Source organism: Haplochromis burtoni, unplaced genomic scaffold, assembly GCF_018398535.1.
Source record: "Haplochromis burtoni strain Fernald_Lab_line unplaced genomic scaffold, NCSU_Asbu1 Contig_7, whole genome shotgun sequence".
Classification (NCBI taxonomy): Eukaryota; Metazoa; Chordata; class Actinopteri; order Cichliformes; family Cichlidae; genus Haplochromis; species Haplochromis burtoni.
Window position 1 is genome coordinate 1,846,542 of NW_024582368.1, and position 25,263 is coordinate 1,871,804.

At 43.8% G+C, this 25,263-nt stretch overlaps 1 protein-coding gene across 5 annotated transcripts in view; it reads left to right on the plus strand.

Moving 5' to 3' along the window:
* zmiz1a (zinc finger, MIZ-type containing 1a) overlaps positions 1-25,263 on the plus strand; it is a 106,351-nt gene that overhangs the window by 26,055 nt on the left and 55,033 nt on the right. For 4 of the 5 annotated variants that reach the window (XM_005914037.3, XM_005914035.3, XM_005914033.3 and 1 more), the window contains exons 2-3: positions 2,401-2,516; positions 17,651-17,727. The gene's annotated coding sequence lies outside the window, so the exon portion shown is untranslated. Of the gene's footprint in view, positions 1-2,400; positions 2,517-6,897; positions 17,728-25,263 lie in introns of those variants that run through there. The other variant, XM_042224302.1, reaches the window with a different exon arrangement.

Below are 25,263 nucleotides of genomic sequence, written 5' to 3' on the forward strand. Positions count from 1 at the left end.
AAGAATTTGTAGTCGCTCACAGGCACCTACAACTTCCCTCACTCCAGCCCCTGACATCCCACACACGCACACTCAGAAGTCATGGATACAGACACAAACCTCATTTAACGCGATTAGTCTCTTTGAGGATTTTACCGCAGCCTCTTATATCCTGGATGAAAGAGTTCACACTTCTGACAGGAAAGGGAAAAAAAAGCAGGAGTCTGCAGAAGCTACTCAGCTTTTCACTGCAATATTCACCACGTTATTAAAGAACACATTGCTATGTGCTGTGTTGCTCTCAACACCATCTGTAGTGTGCTGCTCAAGTGGTAGCAATTTTCTCGCAGTCTTGTGTCTCTCGTGCAGTATTTCAAGTGAAATTCGATTGCAGATCTCCATGTTCTAGTGCATTGGGTTTCTTATAAACGTTTGCATTCTTCACTGATTGCTCCCTGGCAGTTTTCAATGCGCAGAAATGCACTGCCATCTCAGTGTTTAGCTCTCTCTTGCACTTATTTGGATGTGAAGGCTAATGTCGTTTTCAGAATATGAGAGAAAAAAAAGAGAAAAACCTGGTGTAGCTCTCTAAAGTCGAATCAGACCTAACATCTACTGCAATAAAACAAGCTTGCTGTTGTTTGCTTGTTTTTTATTCAACAAGCGAAGCATTTCTTTCACGGCTGCCGAATTATGTCAGCTCGGAAAAAACAAAAAAAAAGGCGACGCAGTGAATTAAATCAATGTGAAACCAGCTCAGTAATGATGTCGTTGCTGCATTTTTAAAAATAAATGTATAACTCTCTCTTAAACCCATCACCTTTAAACACTGGTGCATGTTATAGCTGGGTAATAGCAACCTAATAGGCTTACCTGTCAGCACAGCGTGCTACGTAGACCCCCGCAAATCATATTTCTCGAACACCTGCTCGCCTCCCTGCGTATTTATGGCTTTCTTCTCTGCCCTGTCCTCTTCTTTGTTGGACTCTGTCCAAAATCAGCACCCCCCCCTTCTCACATTATAGTCTTCAGTATGTTCCCTTCCCATCATGGAATAAATGAACGAGCAGGTGCTGTGATGTATGAGGTGCCTGCCATTGCATCACATGGATTTTGTGTCTTTATTGATGGGAATAGTAAAGAGAGACAGGAAATATGGATGGTAGTGACCACCGCTTTTCCAACCATATGTCTGTTGCTCTCTCAATATTGGTATCAGCAATTTTAGGTGTTTTTTTTTGTTTGTTTTTTTACATGGTGTTATCTTTTATGCATTTCAGTCATTTTATTCCTTTTATTATAGCTTCAGCTAACATCTGCTGCCAGGACAAAGAGTGCTGATTTTTGCTGATTGAAGCAAAACTTCTGTTTTCAAACTTTTGCAAAATATGGACACTAACAAAAGTGATCTAAGAGAAATCAATCAACTGGATCCCCAGACTTTTAACAAGATTTTAGCTGTCCACGTTTTGACTCTAAACTGCAGTTTTTAGACATATTCTACTTCTTGACCAGATTGCATGTGAAGAAACACTGGAGGAAGTAGGGGGATTGTGTATCTTCCTGGGGGACTATTATTGTCAGTTATTATAAACTTTATTGCAGTAATGTTGCAGGACGCCGAAATGATTTAGTCTGTTAGCTTTTTATACTAAGCAACATTTGCTGTTTTACATCAAACACAGACTACAGCTGAGGCTGGCGGGGATGTGGTTAGTTTCAAAGTTATTTGGCCATAAATCAAAGTGTATGACAAAGTCAGTTTTGGAGCATTTGGACATCGGTGGTCAAGGGTAGGGGCTAGCATAGTACTCCATTTCATCATCACAGCTTCTGTGGTGATGAAATTTGTACCAATCACAGAGACAGAAAGGAAAAGTTCTGATAGGCTAATCTCAAAACCCGTGTAAATTTGTGTGTTCTGGGCCTACGCTGGATTTGTATCGGCCTGTAAAGGGCGCAGTGAAGCAGTGAGGAGAGACTAAGAGAGGTGTATTAAGGCAGTGAATCTCGATGCTCTGTGTGTAATGGATTCAGAATGAGGGCTGACCAAGCAGCAGGCTGCTGATAACCTTTAGGAAGGACATTGTTCCTGTGCAGCAGGGGTGGGGGTGGTGGGGTCGCGTGGATGGGGGTGGTGGGGGGTTTACACAGGACTGCTGCTGCAGTATATACGCACGGTAGTGTGATTGGTGGTGCAGCTGTTTATTGGTTCATTGGCTCTCCGGCAGGGTTAGGAGGTAGAGTAAATGGGGCAGTATAGCAAACTCCCTCATGGCTTCCCGCACACATTTTTCAACTCCGGGGTGCATTTTTTTTGTTTTCTGTGATACATTTGTCCTCTGTCTGAACCAGGCTCTCACTGGCTTTCCATTAAAAGAAATGTAACAGCCTTCTTCTTCTGTCTCGCTTTCCCTTCAGATCGCCACTTAAGGAGAGGTCAGCGAGGGACCCTGCGTGAGGAATACATGACGGGCGGGGCGGGGGAGGGGGTGGCGACCACAGCGGCACTACCACCGAGGTCAAGGTTCACGCAGGTAAACGGATCTTTCTCTCATTCCGCATCTCATCGATTGTGCACATTGGTTGAATCAATCCTGCCTCCTTTTTCTCCCTGACTTGGAGCCGACTTGGCACGCAGAGAAAAAGTGAGGGAGTGATGTGGCTGGTTTGACTGGACGCTCCTGAGCTGGCAGCTAAGGAAGCAGTCTGCAGCTGCTGTTTATGAGGCGCTGTGCAGGCTTTGCTTTAAAATAAAATCCCCACCATGATGCTTGTGGCCAGTGTCAAAATGAGAAATCATTAAAAAAAACATGCTATGATTCAAGAACCTTTGATTTCCAAAAAAAACCCGTCTAGCTCGAAAGAGATTTGTAGTGACAAACAGTAATAGTAGGGCACACTGTGCTTTAAAAGAGCTTACCAGGACCTTATTGTGGCTCCCATTCAAAGGTCTGGTGCACTTTTCATTGCCCTAAATCTGAAAACTTATCAGCCATTTAAAAAGTAGGTCTGTAGTGTCTGTAGTGCTCCAATATTACACTTTTTATTTGCCTCCCGTTTTCTTTTCCACCAGGGATTAAGAAAAATGACTTGGGGGGAGCGGGGGCTTTGGGAGTTGGGTGGGGGCAGTTTAGGAAGCAAATAAATAAATAAAGTGCAAGGTAATCTTCCTTAATACTATGTGTGTGTGTGTGTGTGTGTGTGTGTGTGTGTGTGTGTGTGTGTGTGTGACTGCTGAGCAAAGGCTATGCTTTGGGAACATCTGCCCTGCACACAAACACTCATGTGCACATATAGCCAGCCCGACACAAATACTGTACACACCCGACTAGCAGGGATCAGCCAAAGCGATTAGGACACGGACTTCAGAGTGCAGAAAGTGACAGGTTTAACACACACATACCGACCATCAGCAGACTGACAAGTAATGCACAGCGAAAGAAAGAACAGAGCTTCCGAATGTGACAGCACACGACTGCAGACACATGAAAGTATAGGAAGACTAGTTTCACTGCTTCTCCCTGCGGCTGTCGTGCTGTATTCGTCTCAGCTCAAGCCCGTGGACTCATATCTGTTCTTCCTCTCTCCCTCCCTCACATTAACACATAGACTCGGCACAAACAGTTGATCAAACAACTGTGCAGTGGAGACAGAATTTGGCCAGACAGCCGGCCAGGATGAGTAATGTAGAGCCGCTTTGGCTTAATTTGTTTAGAAAGCCTATCATTGCTGCAAACACGTTACAGACTGTTGCTGTTTACCGAAGAGTATTTATCCCCGTAGCTTCTAACTGCACGCCTTTTTAACGTCAGCGGCGCACAGCGTGGCCACTGTTGAGGTCGAACAATGCAGCCGTTGTGAGGCGATGAAGCTGAGATTTAGGAGTGAGGAGGAGTGCGTTTTGTTCGCAGCGGTTAGGTGGACTCCTTCAGTGTGTGACCACACTAAAGGGGAAATTTTCTGCGTCACAGGGTTACAGCGTAGCTCGGGGCCTGTGTACATGTGAAGAAGGAAAACAGAGCTTTTTGGAAAACAATGACATAAGCCCTTTTAGGTCTTCCAGGCCTCTCACCCATTCTGTTGTGACAGATTTATGATCCCATTCTCAGCGTTCCTTTTTCATTCGCGTTTCATTTTTCCGCCATCCAGTGTCCTACACCCTCCTCTTTTTTTCTTGCCTTTTCTGTTTTGTCCCTTTCTTCCCATCTTTTTTCTTTTGAGTGCGTATACTGTACATCGACTATATGTGAAGGGGTGAGAGAAAGGCAAGACGAAGACACAATGACAGACAGCGAGTCTAATCAAAACTATTATTCTCTAAGGAGTTTTACCTCCAGCTTAGGAGACAGTGATGATATTCAAAAGACAGGGGGTGTTTATTTTTATCCTTGCTGGTGAGTTTCATTGTGGTTAACATCTTACGCCCTGTTTTTCACACGCACAAGCTGGCCGTTTTTGGATTTTGTGCTGCAAGAGGCATTTCACAAACAAGCAGAGGTATGAAGCGGTGAGAGTGGGAGGATAAGAGAGAACATTGTCTTCTCTTCTCCAGCTTAGGGACAGAGCAGAACAGGTTGTGTGAGGATACTTGCTATCCTTAACAATGTCTAACACAGCCTCAGGGCCACCTCTTCCTCTCTGACGAAGCTGGGAGTTGTGCAGAGTAGGAGACGCACATTCCTGAGCGTCAGATGGCCTGCTGGTACACTGTAATTGCTTTAACTTTGTCATCTTTAGACCTAATCACCACAATAACTTGGATCAATGGTTTTAATGATTTTATTTAATGGATAAAGATGATATTTGTCTCGCTTTTCATATTTATGACTCTGGCCAATCACTTTAAACAGTCATTGTGGTTTACAAACAGAATTCCTGCTTCAGCTTTGACTTTCTAACTCTTTCTGTGTTACTACTGCTCACTTTGAGTTTTAGCTCTATATTTAGATAACAGGGTTTAGATAATCTGGCTCTCCCTGGAGTTATTCTCACCTGGTCTCACTTAAATGAAACGATCTGCGCTTTACCTAGAGGGCGCTCATCAGATGGTCCTGGGCAGATCTCAGGAAATCGGTTTTTGGGACGGAAAACTTGGTAGGAAAGGACGCAAATACTTTAAAAAACGCTTAAACAGATGAAGAGCAACCATCTAGGGCAGTATTTGCCCTTTGGGGAAAGCATGTAAGAGCTCCCTAGCTAGGCAGATCCTCTTAGCACCTGCAAAAGAGGAAGACAAGCAGACACAGAGGAGGAAGGGTGGGGCGCAAACAGGTATGCAGAGCAGGCAGGCATTTATACAGGTACGACCAGATAGGAAGTGCACGAACTTCTGAACTCCTTCCAAACAAAAAACAAACGTAAGCTCGACGCCTGCTTCTAAACTCACAAGGCCAACATTTTATTTTAGTTTAGTTTAGTTTAGTCAGCCACACTCTTGGTTGGAATGAAACAATACAGCTGTCGTTTCACTTTGCCTTTAAAACACCAGCATTCTGCTAACGTATCATTCTCAACAGTCACTATGAAACAGGAAGCTCTCAGGATGGGATTTCTGCTGTTTTGAAATTCTCTTGCTAGCTCATGTGGACGGCTGAGCTCACGCCATGACGAGGCCTCTGGTATCAGTTCACAAGAATTGCTACTCCTTGCACAGGATTCAGTCAAACTTACAAGTGTAACAGTAATCAGTCATTACCGAAACTGTGCTCAAGTTCAGCGTCGTATTTGTTGTTTTACTGGCACTTTTCCATTTTCAACTCACTTTATTGATCACAACCTACCTAATTATAGACATACAACGTACAAACCTGAAACACTAACCACAAACACTGTTGAGTGTCAAGGTGTGTCAAACAAAGAGGTCGGTCGGCAAAGAGCAGTAAATAGTAAAACTCATTAAAAAAACCCAAAGAAAATAAATAGATTGAGAAAGAAATGTGTCTAAAATGAACAATCGTTAAAAGAAGTCAAACTAAATAACCCCTGTCAAGAGTTAAGCGATCTAATAGCTGAGGGAATGAGAGATTTAAGTATCTATTTGTTCTGCACTGAGAGGAACTTCTTGATCTCGGATCACAAAACATGATCAGGATGATTAATAACCTTTTTTGCCTTCTTTATCACCTGATTCCTCCTGTAGTGTCCGTCAAATTATAGTGAAACCTGCACACAGTAATCACCTAATGGGTTTTCACCACACTGTGCTCAAGATCAAGGTCAAGGGTACATTGCCGTAGTAGTAGTAGTAGTAGTAGTAGCCGCGTGAGCTACTACATCTCGTTTTCGTGAGATCGCTGTGCTGCCCCATTTCAGTAATTACAAACCCAAGAAGAAGGAAAAGCAGACCAAGGCTTTAAGAAGCACAAATTTGCTGCAGATTTCTCCAAAAGCTGATATAAATTGAAATGACATCACTCTGGCGGTGGTCCGCCATCTTTGTGTGCCTGTCGGTCCATTATGTTATCCATCACTGGGTCTCTCTGTCTGGTATTGTCAATTACCCAGAGGAAAACAACATTAGAGGCCTGAATGGGACACGGAGCTGTGGCAGGCCTGACATGGCTGTGTTATATGATTACACAACCTGTTGGCTGTCGCCTGTCAAGTGTCTCCTGACTCTGATGAATGGCTGTAATATGCCGCGCATCACAACACGCCACGCCACGCACTCATTAATGGCTTCTCATAATGGCCAGGACGTTCCTGCGATGCCGCAGAAGGGTTCACAACGAGAGAGAGAGAAGGTGAGAGCGAGGAATACTCCCAACGCTGTACCGACAAACAAAAGATACACCGTGTCCTCATTTTAAACGGCAAGACGCCAACATCACAGTCACATGTAACTGCATAAATGAACGAATGCTGTCAGAAATAAAGTAAAGGGGGGGGGGGGGGGGGGATAAACACACACGCACACTGGGAGATGTAAGAATTATTATTTTTGAGTGTGACACATATGTTTCTCAATTAGATACATTCTAGTCAATCTGTGGCCTATTTGCATAGATTATCAGTAATGTGAGCAACGCGGCGTGCTCACCAGCATGTGGGAACGTCACAATAGAGACGCTCGAAGAAAGGAGATTGAATCTGTCGTCTGTTGGGTGCCATCTGAAGCTTAGCTGATTGCTCTTTCTTTCAGTGAATTAGGAGACACGCTACCCGAGATCCTCCAAACTACTCGACTCCCAGCTCTAACAAACAGATCTGATTCTCATAGAGACACTGCTCCGCGAGGTTTCAAATTAAAAGTGTGAAAAAATGCTCCAAATGAGCTTTGGAGTCTGTAGGGGGGGAAGCTGCTGTGCAGCAGTGGCTGTATGGCAACAAAGTAAAGTAGTTTTTCATGCAGTGTATCAGCTGTGGAGAGGTTATCTAAAACATACACCAACCTAACCCGAAGCCACGTTAGGTGGCTTTGATCAGACTCTTAATTCTTACCGGGAAGCATCACACAGTGCTGGAGCCTCATTGAAAATTTGACAAGCCCCTCCTAAATATAGTGTGCCTCGGCTTTGTGTGGTCTTATGTTTTACATTGTCTCACATTAAAGTCAGTATTTTTATAGAAGGAGACACAGAGGTAAAGAGAGTTTTGAGTATAGCATCACTCAGATGTGCCTCAATGGCCTGGAGGGGACTGCTGAACATTGCTGCACCTGCAATGTGTGTGTGTGTGTGTGTGTGTGTGTGAGACAGAGAGGAAAAGACAGAGGGACAATCCGCCTTAATATTCCTATGTTTCTGTCATTGTTAGCGTATGTTTTCTTTCTCACAGCTTGAGTTTCTCAGTTTGAAATGCAACACCTGCAGATGTGTCTTGTAAACGGCAGCCGCCAGCTCCTCTCCCATTCAGAGGGGACCATTGAAACAAAGCAATTAAAGCAGCTCTCTCCACGGGGCGAAGACTCGGTCCATGGGTGTGCCTGCCTGTGCGCGAATGATTTTCCATTGTTTTAAAGCCAGAATCTTTAGATTGAACGGCGAAGAGCTCCACACTCCAGGAGAATGTGCTAGTCAAAACATTAGCAGCTCTGTCATATTCGTGTGTGTTTAAATATGGAAGTCAGAGGTCACTGACAACCTGTTGACACAGCGCAGATTTATGCAACGCGCACAACCGTGCAAACATATATCCGCAGCCCAGGTTTCGACTCAGCGGTGGTTTCTTGTTGCTGCTGATCTCCGGGTCCTTGCAGCTCCAGATACCAGAGGCTGAGTTATTTCTCCGCTCCGCTCCCTGACCCTCCTAATTGAGAACGGCTGTTACTGAGAAAGAGCGAGCTAAAGAGACAGAGAAAGATTGAGAACAGATACTTGTGTGAAAGCACACGACTCTTAAGAGCAAAAGAAAGACCGAATGAAAGGAGCAAAGAGCTAAACCTGTGGAGGCCAAAGCTCATAGAGGGTGCTCCTCTTTCACGCCCCTTGATCATCTCTATCTCTTCCTCTTCTTGCCGTAAACCAACAGGAGCCAAGCGCAGTGTCTCAAACGTAGGAGGGGTCGTTAGTGTCGTACATGATGGCCGTAGGAAGGAGAAAAGGAGGGAAGCACTGTTTAGGGTGGAGGGAGAATCACATAAAGCAAAGTCAAACCAGAGGGCTGGGGAAGAGGAGCGGTGAGAACAGTGACAGCTGCAAGCATGTCGTACTGGGTGATGGTCTGTCCGTCTGTCAGAGCAGATATTTCTGTCTGTTTAGTGCTGCCTTACTGGCTGCCAGAGACACTCCTCGTGTCATCGCTGGGTGCCTGCTGTCACTGGCTAAAAAGGAGAGAGGGAGTGGAGTGTGTACGCGAGCATGCGTGTGTGTGCGCACAGGGGTGTGTGTGTCAGCGAGAGTGACAGAGAGAAACTAGAGCAGCTGTCTTGAAAGCTCTTCCACTCTGTCAGTACATCTAGAATCTGCTTTCCCCTGATATCTCCTCACTGAGGCAGTGTTTTAGTCAGATGTTTGGTCAGAAGTCTCAGTTTTTCCCTGATAAAGGAACACTTTGGGGAAATCAGTATGTTGTGTAGCTTATCTGTTAAGATAACGAGATCATAAGCGCTGTAAAGCCTATATTTGCAACACACTGTTTAATGTTGTAATTTTAGTCAGTAAATATGTGTTACATACATCTACATTACCTGTATTTGTAGCAAAACTGCTTCTATGTGGTTGTAGCTTTGGCATGCCGACTTGCCGATCATGGTTGAAGACCAGGCACAACCCCAAATGGCAAAAGCACACCCCTACTGCAGCAGCCTCCCCAGCAAGGATGCTGTGCCCCACTACACTACAGGACTGACTTTACACTTACTAGATCAGAATCTGAGAGTATTCAAAAGCTTCAGCAAAATTTAGTATACTGTATTGAGTGTACAGTGCACATATAGAACTTTATATCCTAAGTGCTAAGCGAAAAGGACACCAGCAGAGCCGAAGGTGGTTATCTTCAGGTTCACCATGATACGAATATCTGATGATTGATGGTTTTTCTTTTAAAAATATCACAAATGAGAGAATAGGAGTGCAGCTAGAGTACCATGTCGATAAACAGTATCAGTAAACTGCCGTTAAAATATGATACCCATCCTTGACTAAGCCCAGATTAGCCTGGATGAGCCACACCTTTCAAAGCGGCTTCGTGGCGCTGGTGTGTTCATGCTTTGTTGAATGACAGGCTTTGTGAAGTGTCTCTCTTGGTCAGCCTGAACACTGCTATATTGAAGTTTTGCAGACACGTAACCGCAAAGTGACGTGACATTTTGGACGTGGGACAGCTACAGTCACAATGTAGAATAGAGCGAACAAGGCCCCATTCACACAGGCTTAGAGACTGATCTGCAACCATCTGGCAACCGCCGGTTCACTGAATGGTTATTGGAGGGAAAATTATTACCTAAGCCCCAGCCACACAGGCATATGAACATGCCACTTTATAGAACTGGCAGCCACCTGTTGCCAGAGAAAAGTGTTGGTTGCTTTGGTTCATAGCATATTGCTGTGGTTTTACTTTGAATGGAAGTGATGTTCTTGTCTACAAACACTGTGCAGCTACTGTCCGAGCTATAGTGAAACTGTAGAAAGTCAGAACCAAACTGGAAATGAAGACGATTCGCTTTCAAAGCAACAGTTTTGAAACACATAGACTCATCTTTTACTTTGAAGGTGAAAATGTGCCACTTTACTTCCTGAGTAGTTAGCAAGAAGTTGCAGAGAAACACGAAAAAAATGCAAGCATCCGACAATCTCCAGAAACCACCACCAACCAGTTGGGGAATACATTTTCCCCCCTACAAGCCAGTGGTTGAGTCACATCCAATATGGTGTACAACTACAGTGTGAGGTGATATCACACGAGAAGTCATACATTTTTCAAAATAAAGCAATGTAGGATGTCACCATCGAAAAGGTTTGACACTTTTATTTTCTTGGACTATCAAGAAATTTGAAGCTGTTTCCTGTGGAGTCAGTGAGAACAGAATTTTTACTATCTTACACTGTTAATAAGTAGAGACAGTGAATAATGACCCACATTTTGAAGAAGCAGAACTTTTAAGCATGCACACGCTGCTGGCTGATGGCAGAGGGTTAGTTTAATCTTAGAATAACTTGTAGAGGCTGTAATGAGAAGACATGGTAGTAGGCAGGCGAGTCTGTCAGCGTTGTGTAGGTGGCACAATTTACATGAAATATTAAATAAAAATAGCATACGGTTTTAAATTTCCTGGGTCAACAGAATGTGAGTGTGGGAGGCACAGTGAGACGGTGTGAAGCTGAAAATCACTGTGCACAGAGCGTGCCCACCCGAAATACTTCCAAAAGTCAACCTAGATGGTCTGTTTAGTCTTTATTGAAATATTCAATGTTTGTCAGTTTATAAATGTGAAGGCTAAGACGTCAAAAACAGCCGACGGCTGTTTAGTAAAAGGTTTGGCCTCTCACGCTGGATAATGGTAGTCATAACAGCTGCTATCATTTAACATGCTGAAGAGAAGTTAAAGGCACCAAGTGGAAGGATTTTCAGTGCGTGCATTTTCAGTACTTAAACAATCGGGCAATCTCCTTTGTTCATACAAATCATAGGTTTTTATGTTTTACTAATATGGTGTGTTTTTGACCATCGATTGTTTTGATTGAAGTCATCTGTTGTTGGAGTGTTGTCATCTGATTACAAACATGTGCTTTTCAACAATCAAGATGGCCCTGGAGTGAGGTAATGGAATATTTAAAACAAAGATGTAAGAGCATTAGCGAGGCTTTAGGCTGCACGGTGGCTCTGTGGTTATCCTAAAAGTCGAGAGTTTGCACCCACTGGAGTGAATGTGTGCAACCTGAGCTGGATGTGGGCTGGGGAAATGGATAGATTTTGTGCAGTTTAGAGAGCGCTCTCAATGTTTGAACTTTCCTTGACCTTTCTCTGACTGTTTGATGGGTTATCTCAGCAAGACGGCAAGACTCGTATGACTTAATGAATCAAGGAAATAGCGTCACCTAAGTCTCCCGGGCTAATTTCAGCAGCGGCGTGAGCCCCCACATTGATGTTGCCTGTAATTTTGCGGCAGCCGTGACAACATTAGTGCAACTTTAGATCCTGTGCTGTCAGTGTCAGCCTCTTCTGGCTCCTCAGCTGCCTCCGCAGCCCTGTAACCACACACTGCTGTTTATGTTCTTTAGGTTAACACAGTTATCTCTGTGCGCAACCGGAGCCGTCAACCTACACGGGCACTTTGGCACATGTGTGCAGTTGCGTGTGTGCAGCTGCAGGACCTGCCTCCCTCCAGAAAGAGCTGCAGGGACTTGCCAGTATTTTCATTCCCTCTAGAGGCATTTCCGCTCACCAACAAAGCCCTGCCTGAGTGATGAAACGAAGAGGAAGCAGCTTTTGTGAAGGGAGCAGCCAAATTCTGTCTGTGTGTTGGTGCGTGTGCGTGTGCACTGCTGACCCTGGCTAACAGTTCGCTACATGCAAATTTACTCTTCAGCTTGCAGTTCAGGTTGCTCCAGGCTCTTGTTTGCTCACAAGCCTACTGTACCACAAGAACAAGCCTACTCTGTATCCCATTCAAGAAAACAAAGTTGCCTCCTGTTTGCCTCTAATTGACTGGTATAATTCCTGGCTTGTTGGATTGGTTAGTGTTTTTTCACAGGGCTTGTTAGCACTGGCCTTTACTTCCTCTGTAGCTGTTGCCAAAAAGGAAATGTATGCTGTAGCTCAGGTCACAATTCTCCAGAGTGTCTGGCTCTGGGAAGGAATTGAATCGAGCCAATAATACAAAAAAACTTCTCATTGTAAAGTAGAAATGACATAAAAAACGAAAAGCAAATAACACTGATATAAATGATCGTTTTGGGTTCTTTCTCTGTGCGAATATCACTTTTTCTCTGCTGAGTGAATAGCCTTTGTTTAGTCTGTGATTTCTAGAAATAACTCCTCGGTTTTGATAATAACTATGGTTGGTGGGAAAACATCATTATTGCTTTCTCACTTGAGGTCATGACACAGCTACTGAGTTGTTGTTTTTTTTTGTAATTTTCAAATGGGTGCAAAAGCAGCAAAACTGCTGGATCTGACAACCGCAGAGATTGAGATTTTCTCTGGGGTTGTCTACAGAGTCAGCGTCCTGTGGGTTGACAGCCAGGGCCCTGTGACACACGCTCATGGCCATAAACAGGGATTTAGCCCTCTGGAGAAAATAACCTTGATAATTACTGGGTGCATATGGACCTGCCCACAGAGGGAGAGGGAGGGAGGAGACGAGAGCTGACTGAGAAGGAGAGAGAAGGGAGAGAGCCACATCCGCTGGTGCATTCCTGCATGCTGTGTCATACTGGTGCTGAGTTTCCCCTCGGTTTGCACGGAGATTTCCACAAGGTGGAGAGTGCAAAGAGCTACTGACGCAGCGCTTGGGGCTGTGGATGCTGACATTTAAAGTTTAACAAAGCAAAAAGCACATGCATACACTCCCCAAAGTAACAAAAAGACAACATAAAAAAAATGGAGGCATGTGAGGGTGGGATACATGGAAAGAAGGGGGCATATATAGCCTGGCAACCTAACTCATGAGTTGAACTCTGCTCTCCTGGTTGCTTTCTGCTCTCATCACGTGGCCTCTGTGGTATAGTTGAACTGGGCATCATTACAGCACAGCCAGAGCCGAATGTCTGTGGCTGGCTCACTGCCCCGTCTGCCTGCCTGTCATTCAGCTGGTTAAAGAAGCCTTGTTGAACAACTGCACCGTGCCTGACTACTACAGGGCCATTCATTGCGTGCAACAGCCAAGTCCTGTCACCAGTGTTAGCTAGCAACATACCAATTTACTACTAGAAACGACTCGGGCATTTTGCTCGGTAAGCACAGTTTCCCCCGAGCAACCTCCTAACCCATTTTTTTGAAGTTTGGATTTCAGAGAGCACGCCCCTCTAACAGAACAAGCCTCTTCAGACAAACGCGGTGTTCGCGTCTCAGAGATGTTTTCCGCCTCTGTTGAATGTACGCCATTGAGCGCATAGTGGGATACACTGATCCATTCCCCAAGGAATCACACAACAACAGCAAAACACAAAAAAAACAAACCAAAAAACAACAAAACAGATCCTTTGTGCCGCCTGTAACGCTGGATCTCTCAAACAGAAGAGCTGAAAATACACTTCATCACTCTGAGAGGGTTTTTGCCTCCCCCCACCCCACATGCGTTGGGCTAATCCTGTCACAGCTGACCTGCGTCTTGGTGAACTGTTCTCCGTCCTTTTCTCAGTCCCAGAGTGGCACACACAGAGAGGACATGCATGAGAGTCATAACTTCAACAGGCGCTCTTTCTCCCTTTCGTTACATGCTTTATTCCTGCTCTCATTCTTGATTCCTCCAGCTCTTGTCCCTCTCTTGTCCTTTTTGCCCCCTCCCCACCCTTAACCCTCACTCTGTCTGCATCCCTAACATCCTCCCGCTATGATTAGCAATAGTGTTTTTTTTCCCCAGCCAGTGTAATGTCTAGATCCTCCTGTGTCCTTGGAAAGCAGCCTAATAAGCTCAGACACACACTGATGTCTCTGTGCACCACAGGCCTATTCTCCAGCGTCAGCCAGCACACACTGAGGTAAACAAAGACTGCCACACACACGCACACAGACACACACACACACTATCCTAGTGTGCTAATAGACCAGCATACCAACCCACTGAGGACAGCGTTGACGCTAGCTTGCTAACGTTGACCTTCCGTGTGCCAATCACAACAAATCTGCTCTCCCGATTTGAATATGGGGAGGAAAACAGTGTAAATTGAAAGCAGAAATCCCCCTGGTGTGAGACAAGATGAGACTCTGAATAAATTATTCAGATGGCAGCCTCTTTCCTGTATGATTCTCGCCTTCTGCTACGTTTAATGGCATCTGTGAAGACGCCCATTCGAGATTAATCCAGATGTAAGACGTTTGTGCGCGTATGTTTGTGCGATCTTACATTTGTAAGAACGCGTGCATGTGTGTGTGTGTGTTGCCCGCTCACCCCTCTTCTCATGCGTCCCGTTGTGTCGTGTGATGGGGAAACAAAGCCTCAACAGGGGAATTTATTTCTTCTCCAGAGAGGGCTGTAAATAAACAACTAGTGAATCAATGCCTCCATTTGTTTTTTCTCTGATAATTCTGCCTGTGGCGTCAGGCGGTGTGACAGTGTTTTGCAAGCCAGCGTAGCTCTCAGCAGCCATATTTCCTCTTGGTGAGAGTGAGAAAACATGCCACACTGGCCTCATGTTTCATTACCTAGGATCAGTAAATTACCGCACACTTTTTTCTTTCTTTTTTTAATATCATTCACTGAAGCTCGTTTAGCACCATGATGGCGCCTTTGTATGAATGGGAAAAAACACCAGCATTAGAGCTGCTCAGTCAATTAAAGACAGACAGGCATAGAAATTACTGTGTTCAGCTGAATGAAAAAAATAACCCACAGTAGGCCCTGTGGTTTCAATCAACGGTGACCTTCCCCAACAGAAGTACTTACAAATGTTTGGATATTAAATATTACAGCGCGCTTTGTAATGCACTCTTTGAATTCATGTTCATGTTATAATCAAAGTGTAAAGAACTTTGCAGGTTATTAAAAAAGAGTTTTGAATAGGTTAGTTCACTTAAATGACAGTAAAACATATTTACTCACTTACTCACTTAATGGGAGCTTTGATGACTCTCAGCATACACAGTCCAGTTCGATTCTCATCTTGATTTTTTTTTCTTTTTTATGGGGTTTAAGTAAAAAAAAACAAAACTAAACAGGGAAGGTAAAACAACAAAAAACCTGTTTTTTAGATATATTTCCATTTCATTCTTGACCTTAATCTGATCTTTAAACATTGCAGCTTTCACCAGACTCCAGCGCTTTACTGGGCTTTTAACAGCTTTACGTGGCAGCTAGCATAAGCATCATAATAAAAAATAACATCTATTTTATTCTCAATGCTAGGCTAATGCAAGTACCCTTAGTGCTTTCCATAGGAATGAAGCAGGTACGTAGCACCCAGGTCCTGCTAATCAAATGCACTTCATTATTAGATCATCAGCAAGTATGAGCACCTCTATTAAAGCACAAGATTTGGCAGTTTGCTGGTCTGGTGCATTCAGAAACATGTGCCACACACGTCCCAGCAAATTCAACCCAAAGCATTTTTAATTTTGCCAGCAGATGTTTTTAGTTTTAGTCGTCATTTAGGCTTCTAAATCAGTGGTTCCCAACCCCCGGGCCACGGACCGGTCTGTGAAAATATTGTCGGGCACAAACCGGTCCATGGCGCAAAAAAGGTTGGGGACCGCTGCTCTAAATGATTGTTTTTTTAGTCTAGTTTTATCTGACTACATATCATAAGATTATAGTAGACTAAATCCAAAGTTGATTCAGTTGACTAAACTATAAAGTGTAAAAATTAGTTGTGTTTTTAACGGTGAGAGTTGCTCTACAAGATGTCTTTACATTACATCATCCTTTTTGTCTGCATGCATTAGTTTTTTTTTTTTTAATTTATCGTCTTGTGTTTGTCAGAAAAGACAGGTCGTTGATGAAAACAATGACGGAAATTATTGGTCAGTTAAATTAACACGGCCCCAAAGGTCAGCACGTCCAATGCTCAGAGAAACTGCAAGAAAGGAAAAACAAGAGCTATATCTTAGACTCTAGAGCCCCCATTTACCGTTTTAAAGTTGCATGCGGACAAACACTGAGACTTCTGGAACAAAATCCTCTGGATAGATAAGATCAAAGTGGAGAGAATGCAGAATTTGGCGGAAACCAAATAGGTCAGGCAGCATTACAATGATCCCAAGCACAGCAGAAAACGTAAACAGAATGGCTGAAAAAGAAACGAATTAAGGTTCTGCAATGGTCGAGTCAAACCCCATACCTAAGAGAGCTGTACATAAAGAGATGATGTCACAAAAGCAACACGTTATTGTTGCTAAATGTTGTTCTACAAGTTAGTGAATCATGTAGGTGCACTCAGTTTTTCACAAGACTATACATGCAGATGTACATTTAAAAAAGGATTTGGTGCTAGCAGCTCTGTCTATCTTGGGATCCAGGTATCTTAATATCTGGCCAACTAAGCCCAGCTCCTTTACTTTTAAACTGTTTGTTTTCCTTAAATGCACTTCTGCAATCTTCAATAACAATAATTAGCGCAGGTTCTAGAAAATATGGGGGGAGTTGCTTATATTAGCTACGGTTGGATGGCTAATGGGAAAGTGAATAATGGTGTAAACAGAGTGTTCCTGGTTCTGCAGGAATAACGTTAACCTCCCAGTGTGCGAACCTTGATTAGAAGCAATCATTCAGCTAATGCTACTATTGGTAATGCCAACACAACTGTACACAAGAGCCTCTAATGAACACTGGTTTACTGTGGTTTCTTTGTACTGAAGTACCCTTCTCTATATCCCATATCCAAGTGTGAAATTACAATATCAGATCATATTTAGTTAATTAAACCCATATGACTAATTTAATTTGACTCAAATGTGGGGAAAGTGAATAAATCATGGAGGCGTATTTAGCTTGCTAGCACTGGTGTTAACAGTAATTAAATGTGGGGCAATCTGTAGCCTGTGAAGATAGCTCAAGTCTTTTCTTTCTGCCTACTGTACAAGTACACATGTGGAAGAAATGTAAGCCAGACGGGGCTTTTTCGGGGGGAGACGTCTTGCAGAATATTAATGAAATGATGTGTGAGTTTCAAACATAGAAATAAGCGAGTCAAAGATGCAGTCTTGTAAAGTAGGCTAGTGCATTAATAGTCAGCGAGCGACTGTCCCATTAGGAGATCTGCACATCTTAGTTAGAGAAGAGCCAGAAGCAGAGAAGAAATATTCCTCCATGATTAGAGTCGGGAGAGTTCAAAGACAGCTGGTTTTTGCAGCTAGATGGGCACAAAGCACTCACAAGGAAGACAAGAAATCAACTTGTATTTGTCATTTAAGTATTTTATGCTTCATATTTGGCAGGGATTAGAGATGCATATTCTCTCCAGCTCTGTCAGTCCTTGTTATGCGCTTCCATTTTGTCAGATGCACAACGGGGTGCTTTATTGCATCTCGATAAATGTTGCCACCTAAGCCTTGTTTTCCTATCACTAAAAAGCACGTTGTGTTTTGTCACACTCCCTCATGCGCATGGCACTTTGTTTTTTGTTCATTTTAGACTCGCTCTGTGATTGATGAGGATTAAGAAACGGATTTTGCCTAACAGGAAACACAAGAACATCCTTATTCAAACTGGTAAGAATCTTGATTTATCAGCTGCGTGTTCATCTGACTGGTTTGGCTTCAGCTCGTGTGGTGATACTGCAAATAAGACAATATGGCTGCCATTTGGATATTGCCCCACGTTGTATCATACCAGGTGTTTTGTCCTAGAAAAGGATGCTCTCGTGATCGTGTTATGTGGTAACTGAAGCAGAAAGAAGACTTGCTTTCAAGAACAATATGAAAACCTGAATATGTTGCGATTCGGGGCATCAAAAGAACACGCGAAGCTTTAACGTAAATCATCTGTGTGTTGTTTGATTGTCCTGCGATACCTAAATTGTTACATGCTGCATTTTGTTATCCCAACGCTTTCATATATTAGACCACATACGCGTCAGAACATCCTGAATTAATTGCCACCATGACTGGCCACCATTGTTCTGAATGAAAGCACATGTTTATGGGGATTAGTTGCGTGATAGTGGGTGATGGCATTTCCTCTTTGCATGGTAGACAGCTGGTGCTTGTCAGGTGAGGGGTGGAGGAGGAACGGGGGCAGTCAGTCAGTCAGTGAGACCAAACAAGTTGGGATGCCAAGTCTTTCTTGCTGGGTCTTTCCTCTGATGTGGTCATTTTAGATCAAGCCCATTTGAAGGATGTTTACAAGAGCACATTCCTGCATGCGTGCTATAGTGGAGCTCTACCTTTTTTTGCTCGTTTTCAAGGCATCGTTATCCATGTTGAACCAGTGCTGGAGCTTCTGTGTGTGACCATTGATTTGCCCGTATCAACCTCCAAGAGGAGTAAACTGCTCATCCCCATTTCCTCATCCTCCAATCCGATCTTTACTGTAAGGACAAAGCTGCATTTGATGCAAAAACATGCTTGAATACTCTGTTCATTTTTCCTTTGAACAGCATAGACATTATGTATTCAGATAACCCTCGGACTGCATGAATATTAAGTGTTCATTTAAACCTTAGCCGAGATGAAACACCCCATCAGTCGTCATGTGACAGTGACCACGATGATGCATGAAGTAATTGGGTTGGATGAGGATATGAGGAAACAGCGCACTAAAGGATGTCATGTTAAGGCCTCCATCGCATTTTAGGTAAAAAGAGGCCCAGTCCTTCTGGTTTTGTTTGGGAGGGTTGTGCAAAATGTCGACAGCGTTAGTTGTATACATGTGAAACGGCATCAAAGCGCTTGAAGGTGAATAATTTTTGGTGGCATCTGCACATTCTGCAATATGCTAATAAGCAAAGCTGCAAAAGCCAGATTGCCAGGAGAGAGAAGGGGCGACGGGGAGAGGAGGGGAAAAAAGAAAGAAGGGGAGAGCAGAGTGGAAAAGAGAGAAACAGACGGAGGCTGGTGTAAATTATGGATGCAACGTGCGATTTCCAAGAGGAAAAGAAAGGCAGAGAGAAACCTCAAGTCATGCATATCAGATTACGCATTTACCACATTTTCTTATCATGGTCCGTGAGCAAACTTGTGTGCAATCTGGCCTCTTTGTGCGTACGTGCACGCGCGTTTGTTTGAGACAGGAAGTATAAGAGTGAGCGAGAGAGCACTTACATATTCATCCATGTCAAGTTGCGTGGAGTTGTCTTGTGCTGTGAGGCATTCTTAAAAACTTGCTATGACGTGCACGTCTAAAGCCGGGTTGACTTACATTGCTATTGTGTAGCTTTGCTTCGTGTGTCCATGGCGACACGGCTCCTTTTGGTACGCACGTGCCATCTCGTTAGTTTTGAGCGTGCATATTTACACAGTGGCAAATCTGCCCCACTGGGCATTTACATGACATTGTTTAACTGTGCCGAAAAGCTGAGCTGGCTGCTTTAATGCCCTCTTTAGCAGTTCTAAGTAAAGTTAAGTAAAAGTATGTTTACCCTGCCCCCCCGAACTACCACTACATCGCACCCTTATGTGCCAGCGCCTGTGTGTATGTGAATAATGAATCCATTCTTAAGTTGTGTCCGTGTCTGGGGTCTGCGCAGTGGTGTGGTTTCCCCCACAGAGGAGTTGGGAGGGGCTGGGTGGTAGGGGGTGTCTGGAAATAGCTCTGCCTGAGCTGGGAGCACCTTAGGTGGGCCTCTGTGCCAGCCTCACCTTCCTTTAACATGCATGCACGACAAAAGTACAATTCTACTCGCAAACCTGGACTATATTACTCCCCTGTTTTTCAGTTAGACTTGAAAGGGACGCATGTCTGCATTCACATTCACTGAGCAGGAAAGAAAAGAGCTGCGATTTCTAAGAACTGAGCAGGAGACACGTTGCAGTTAAAGCGCAAAGTGTCTTAGTTAGAAAACAGAAACTACAAAGCCCGCTCTGGATCTTGCCTGCATGTAAATGTGTGTTAATGTGCAAAGTAGGTCATTTATTTGGAGCAGGGACAGCCGTGGTGTGCCTCTCTTGAGCGATGTCAGAGCGGGGGAATAAGTTTATAAGCAGACACATTGCTGGATTTGGTGAATTGTACAGGGGATTTACATATACCGATATTTTGTTTATGTGTCGAGCCAAATCCCTGGGTGGGTGTTGAAGGTGAAAATGGCTGTGGTCAATCCAGAGACAGCATCAGTAACCACAAGCAGAGATAGCAGCCTAAAAATCAGACTAAATCAGATTACCAAACAAACAGCTAAGAGGATTAATTCTGATCTCTCTCTCTCTCTCTCTTTTTCCATCAGATGGACACATTAAATCTGCAATCTATAAAATCCCTTCAAATGATTTTCTATTTTACTTTGTGGCCCTCATTTTCTGGTCACATGTTTGGAGTGAAGCTCTTTCTGCTCCCAGTGAACTCTGCCCTTTTGTTCTGCCTTGAGGCCTCTAGAAATGACTTTAGTAAACAGGGTATCAAAACCAGTCTTTAAAAATATCTTCACAGGGTACAAGAAGCAGTCTGACCTCTGATCAGGTGATATACTGGCAAGCCCATACTGTTATAATAATGCGTTTTACCCAGCACGCTCGCTGTTAGGAGTAAAGCTGTGTTGAGAGATGCCTGTGGCCCTGTGGCTGTCAGTTAAACAAGCACAGTAACGTTCGCCGGAACAGGCGCAATTAATAGGAACCATAATATATAGATGGGAATAATTACACCTTGTCGCTGGCTTTCACAGATCAAATATGTTCCTGCATTTCTTCAAATTAATCTCAGGAATGATTGTTGGCTTACAGGGAATCAGTGGCAGCACAGTATGTGTTCTCAGGGAGAAAATACTGTAGATTAATTTGGTTAATATTTCATAAAGCTTAGGAAGGCAAAGGGCATTTGAGGCTTTTCAGATTATTTATTCTCAGCCAATACTACACGCTACGGTTGAGCTGCTGTGCCACTGTGCTGCAACTGCCTTGCACAATGCCAAAGAAAGGCACTTGCCTTTAAAAGTGTTTGCCTGTGATAGCATTGTTTGTGAAATGGGAGCCGTTCACATGTGCAGCTGCGTTTCCTTTACGCCGTGATCTGATTCAAAGGCTCTCGTTCACGTACGGCTTTGTATTGCTCTCCTGAGTGCTGATAACTGCTAAAAGATTCGTATTAATATCCTCTCTGGTGCTCTTTTATATTAGCTGATTCATTCCCTGCCCGGCTACTTCAGCTAAACACAGGGATACAACATAGCAACGTCGCTCTTGACAGCTTGACAAACTGACATTCCCACTCTCAGTGACTCCCGCTTCTGCCCTCTTGGTCTCTGTGATACAACTGTATACTGTAACCAACAAGACTGTAATCAGTGCAGACCTAATCTAATCATCGCTCCCGACAAGCAGCACTGGCTGCCGGGCTTCCACGAAACACATCTCGCATCAACAGGCTGCTTGGACGGCATCGTGTAGCTCGAGCAACCGCCGGATGAAATGTCAGGAGAAGCAGGATTATTCCCGAAAATGTCACTGACAGCATAATAACTTAGCAGAAGAGTGTCTCATGCTATGTTTGTATCTCATGTCAGCAGGTGTGATGTGTAACTCGGTGTGTGTCATAAAAGCTACTGTACACAAACGTAAACAGAAAGCGGGATCTGTTGAGTGAAACTGGTGCGCGATCGGTGTGCACGCAAACCGTGGTGTTAGACGTTAAAGTGTGTGTTTTTAGATCTGCACAAACAAATGCACATCTTTAAAACCTCCTCATTATTGGCAGCGGGAAAGCTGCCCGGGCACCGGGACAACTCCTGTGTGCATCTGCGTGCGTGTCTGTCTGCAGCTTGTGTGTTCGTGGTATGCGCCTAATTCGGCGGCTCATTCCAAGATTTGGTTAACCGAGTTGGCTCGCCCTATCGCATTGCCACAGAGTGTGCAGTTGCTTCAGCCTCTGTTTCATTTAGTGGCACCCACGCTCTTATCCTCTTGCCATGAAAGCACGCAGACACACATGCTTTTGCACCAGAACAGAAATGCACACACGCGCACGCACAGCTGAATGAGAGAAAGACAGAGTAAGAGGGACAGAAAGAGAGAGTGAGAAAGAGGAGAAAAAAATAAGAAAGTACCAATTAAGCTCCTCAGACAGTTCTGCCAACAGGCATCAGGAGGTTGGAGGCGGTGAGTGTTTGCGTGTTTGTGTGTGTGTGTTGGATAAGGGGGTAGAGGGTGTTTGACTAGAGCTGAGGTCTCTAACTTTTGCGTTGTCAGTTTTGTACTTGTGCAAGTTTTGAAACAACTCATTACCGTGAGGTGTCAATAACCTGCTGAGGAGGCTGGCAATTATCAAGAGCTTGTCACTTTTTATAGTTGTTTGTTGACAATTTCCTATTATATGCTGTATTGTTGTTCCGTGTACTCATTTATATATAGACTTTTTATCACACCGCTGTAGATTTTGAAATATTTGAAAAATATAAATGAAAAAAAACATTCAGATTCTTGTACTGTAGTTGTGGGGAGAGGTTTACATGCAATCATCATGATTTTTATGATTTCTTCTTTTTCCAGTGTGGGGTGATTATAAAACAAAGAAACAAGAATCAGGTGGTATTGGTTTGAGCTCATTTTGTATTTTCTCTAATCTGCACAGGGTCAAAAGTATATATAAACCCTCACTAATATTTGGTTAAATGTCCCTTAGCAAGTTTCACCTCGATCAGGCATTTTTGGCAGGCATAATAAAGCTTCTGGAGTAATTCTGGCTGAATATTTGACCACTCTTCTTGGCAGAATTGGCAGAGTTCATTTAAATTGGTTGTTTTCCTGGTACAGACCTGGCTTGTAAGCATAGTCTGCATATTTTCAGGAGGGTTGAGGTCGAGGGAAGGCCATTCCAGAAGCTTAATGTTAGCCTGCTTTACCCATTCCCAAACCAGTTCTGATGTGTGTTTGGAATCATTGTCCCAACCGTTTCCAAGTTTCAGCCCTCTAGCTGTTTATTTGAGGTGAAGTTGAAGAATTCTTCTTCATTATTCCTTCCACTGTGCAGTGTACCAGTACCACTGGCACCAAAACAGCCCCAGAGCATAATGCTATAACCACTTGATGCTTGATCCCTCACCTTTACTCCTCCAAACATACCTCTTGTCATTGTGGTAAAATAGCTCATTCTTGACTTATAAAACTTGGTATTTGGATTGTTCATCTGGGAAGCTGCAAATTTAAACCAAGATTGAAGGTGTTAATTTTTTGGGCAGGGGATTCTTTCTAAAACTCACTTTATTGTGGACAGTGACAATGGTGTTACAGCAGTTTCCAGTTTAAGGCCAGGCTTGAGCCTTGGTGTTTTCTGGGTTGTTCCTGAACATCCTAACCCATTTACTCACATCTAACAGTGACAGTTCAGGTCTTCTTCCAGACCTTCCAGAGGAAGTCTGCTGTTGTAGAACTGTTTGAAGTCATGATCTGCAAGAGACCTCCCTCACTTGTGTAAATCTACAATTCTACTTCATTGACTTCCTTGACTTTTCTCATTGTTCTTAATATCGTTCAGTCCACTAAGTGCTGTCAAACAAATCCTTTTTATGCAGGCAAAGAGAAAGTTGTAGTTGCAGTCAGTCCTGATCACTAATGAGAAGTTAATAGGCCTTGGCCTCGTCAAGTTAACAGATATTTTAGAACCTTCAGCACCACTTATTTTAAAAAATTTGTGAATGAATGTATGTATTTGAGGCTGTATGTGTACTTTTGTTCTTGCATCACAACTGTTGGTGTGTACACAATAGTTTCATAGCTCAGTTTTATGCTCTACATTTTATGCTGTTTAATCAATATAGCAATCTTGTTATTCTGTAGCTCCAAGAAGCAGCTTTACATTACAAATGCTGACATACAACAAGCTACAAGAAGTCAGAAAGATGCTTTGAGTTATTAACTGATTTTCAAAGTTATTTTCAACTTTTTATTCTCTGTTTAACCGGGGAAAAGTATTTATTTTGCTGTGAGACTTTTCTGTCAGCAACCAGTAGCTAAGCCCTAATCCAAACAATCTTACTGTACTGCCAAATGAAGCCTCTTCCTCTGTTCATGCTGTGAAACAAAAGGCTACTTTGGCCAAATCAGGACTGACATCATTGGCAACAGCTGCAGGCTGCATGTGCGATGTGTGCATGCATGTGCGTGCGCGCCTCTGTGTGTTGACGTCTTTGTGCGCGCGTGTTTGCGTCTGTCAAGATGAGGTGACCTGATTGCTCAGCTGAGCAGCGAGGGAAGACCCAGCCTTGTGTTGTCAGAGCACCAATAAAAACCACAAGAGATGAACCACAATGCTCGGTCGGCCGCCCCTCCCATTCGCGGTCCCTCTGAGTTTTCTGTGTCTGCCGTGCCCATCCCCTGCACACCCCTGCCACACATACACACACTTAGACACACAGTGGCACTCCTGACCATGCCAAAGCAGATTTAGAGATGAAAAATGATCCACCGCTGGCCGTGCACTGTGCTATCAGCTCCCAGCTATGGAGTGGTCAAGCCAAATCCTGTCCTATCCTTATAGCTGTGAAGATAGAGCTAGTTAAAACTGGACCTCTCCTCTCTCTACTCTCAGGCAGGTTGACCCTGCATAGTACATTAGTATAGTTATGTACATGGATGACCTTCTTCCACATCAAACCTTGTACAGCTTAGATGTGGGAGTTTTTTGTTTGTTTCTTTTTACTTCAGCAGCTGCAGGGACTGACAGTCTCTAAAACCTGCAATGAAACACGTCTCACTTTGCCTCAAGGTGCCATTAACCCATTTAAATGAATTGAATTTGTTTATTATTCAGTGGAGAGTTTAGCTTTTACATGATGGCTCAGATGCTGTTTGAAGAGACCTTTTCCCTTCAAAGCATACACTTTGAAGGGTCCTGCAGAATTTCAGGATGAAGAGATTTCAGATTAAAGATGCTAGCCAGTACCAGCTTTAGTTGTTAGTGTCAGTAAAGGTGTGTGGTCTCATCATTCATGGCTCCCAGCATGAACACACATAGTGCCTTCTCAACACACACACACATGCACAAACAGAAATGGCCCCCCGACCCCCTGGGGTCTCACCTCTGTAGCCCTGTGGCGAATTGTGTGTTTGTGTCTGAGGCTTAATAACTTCACTGGGGCCGTCCCACCCCTGCTGCTC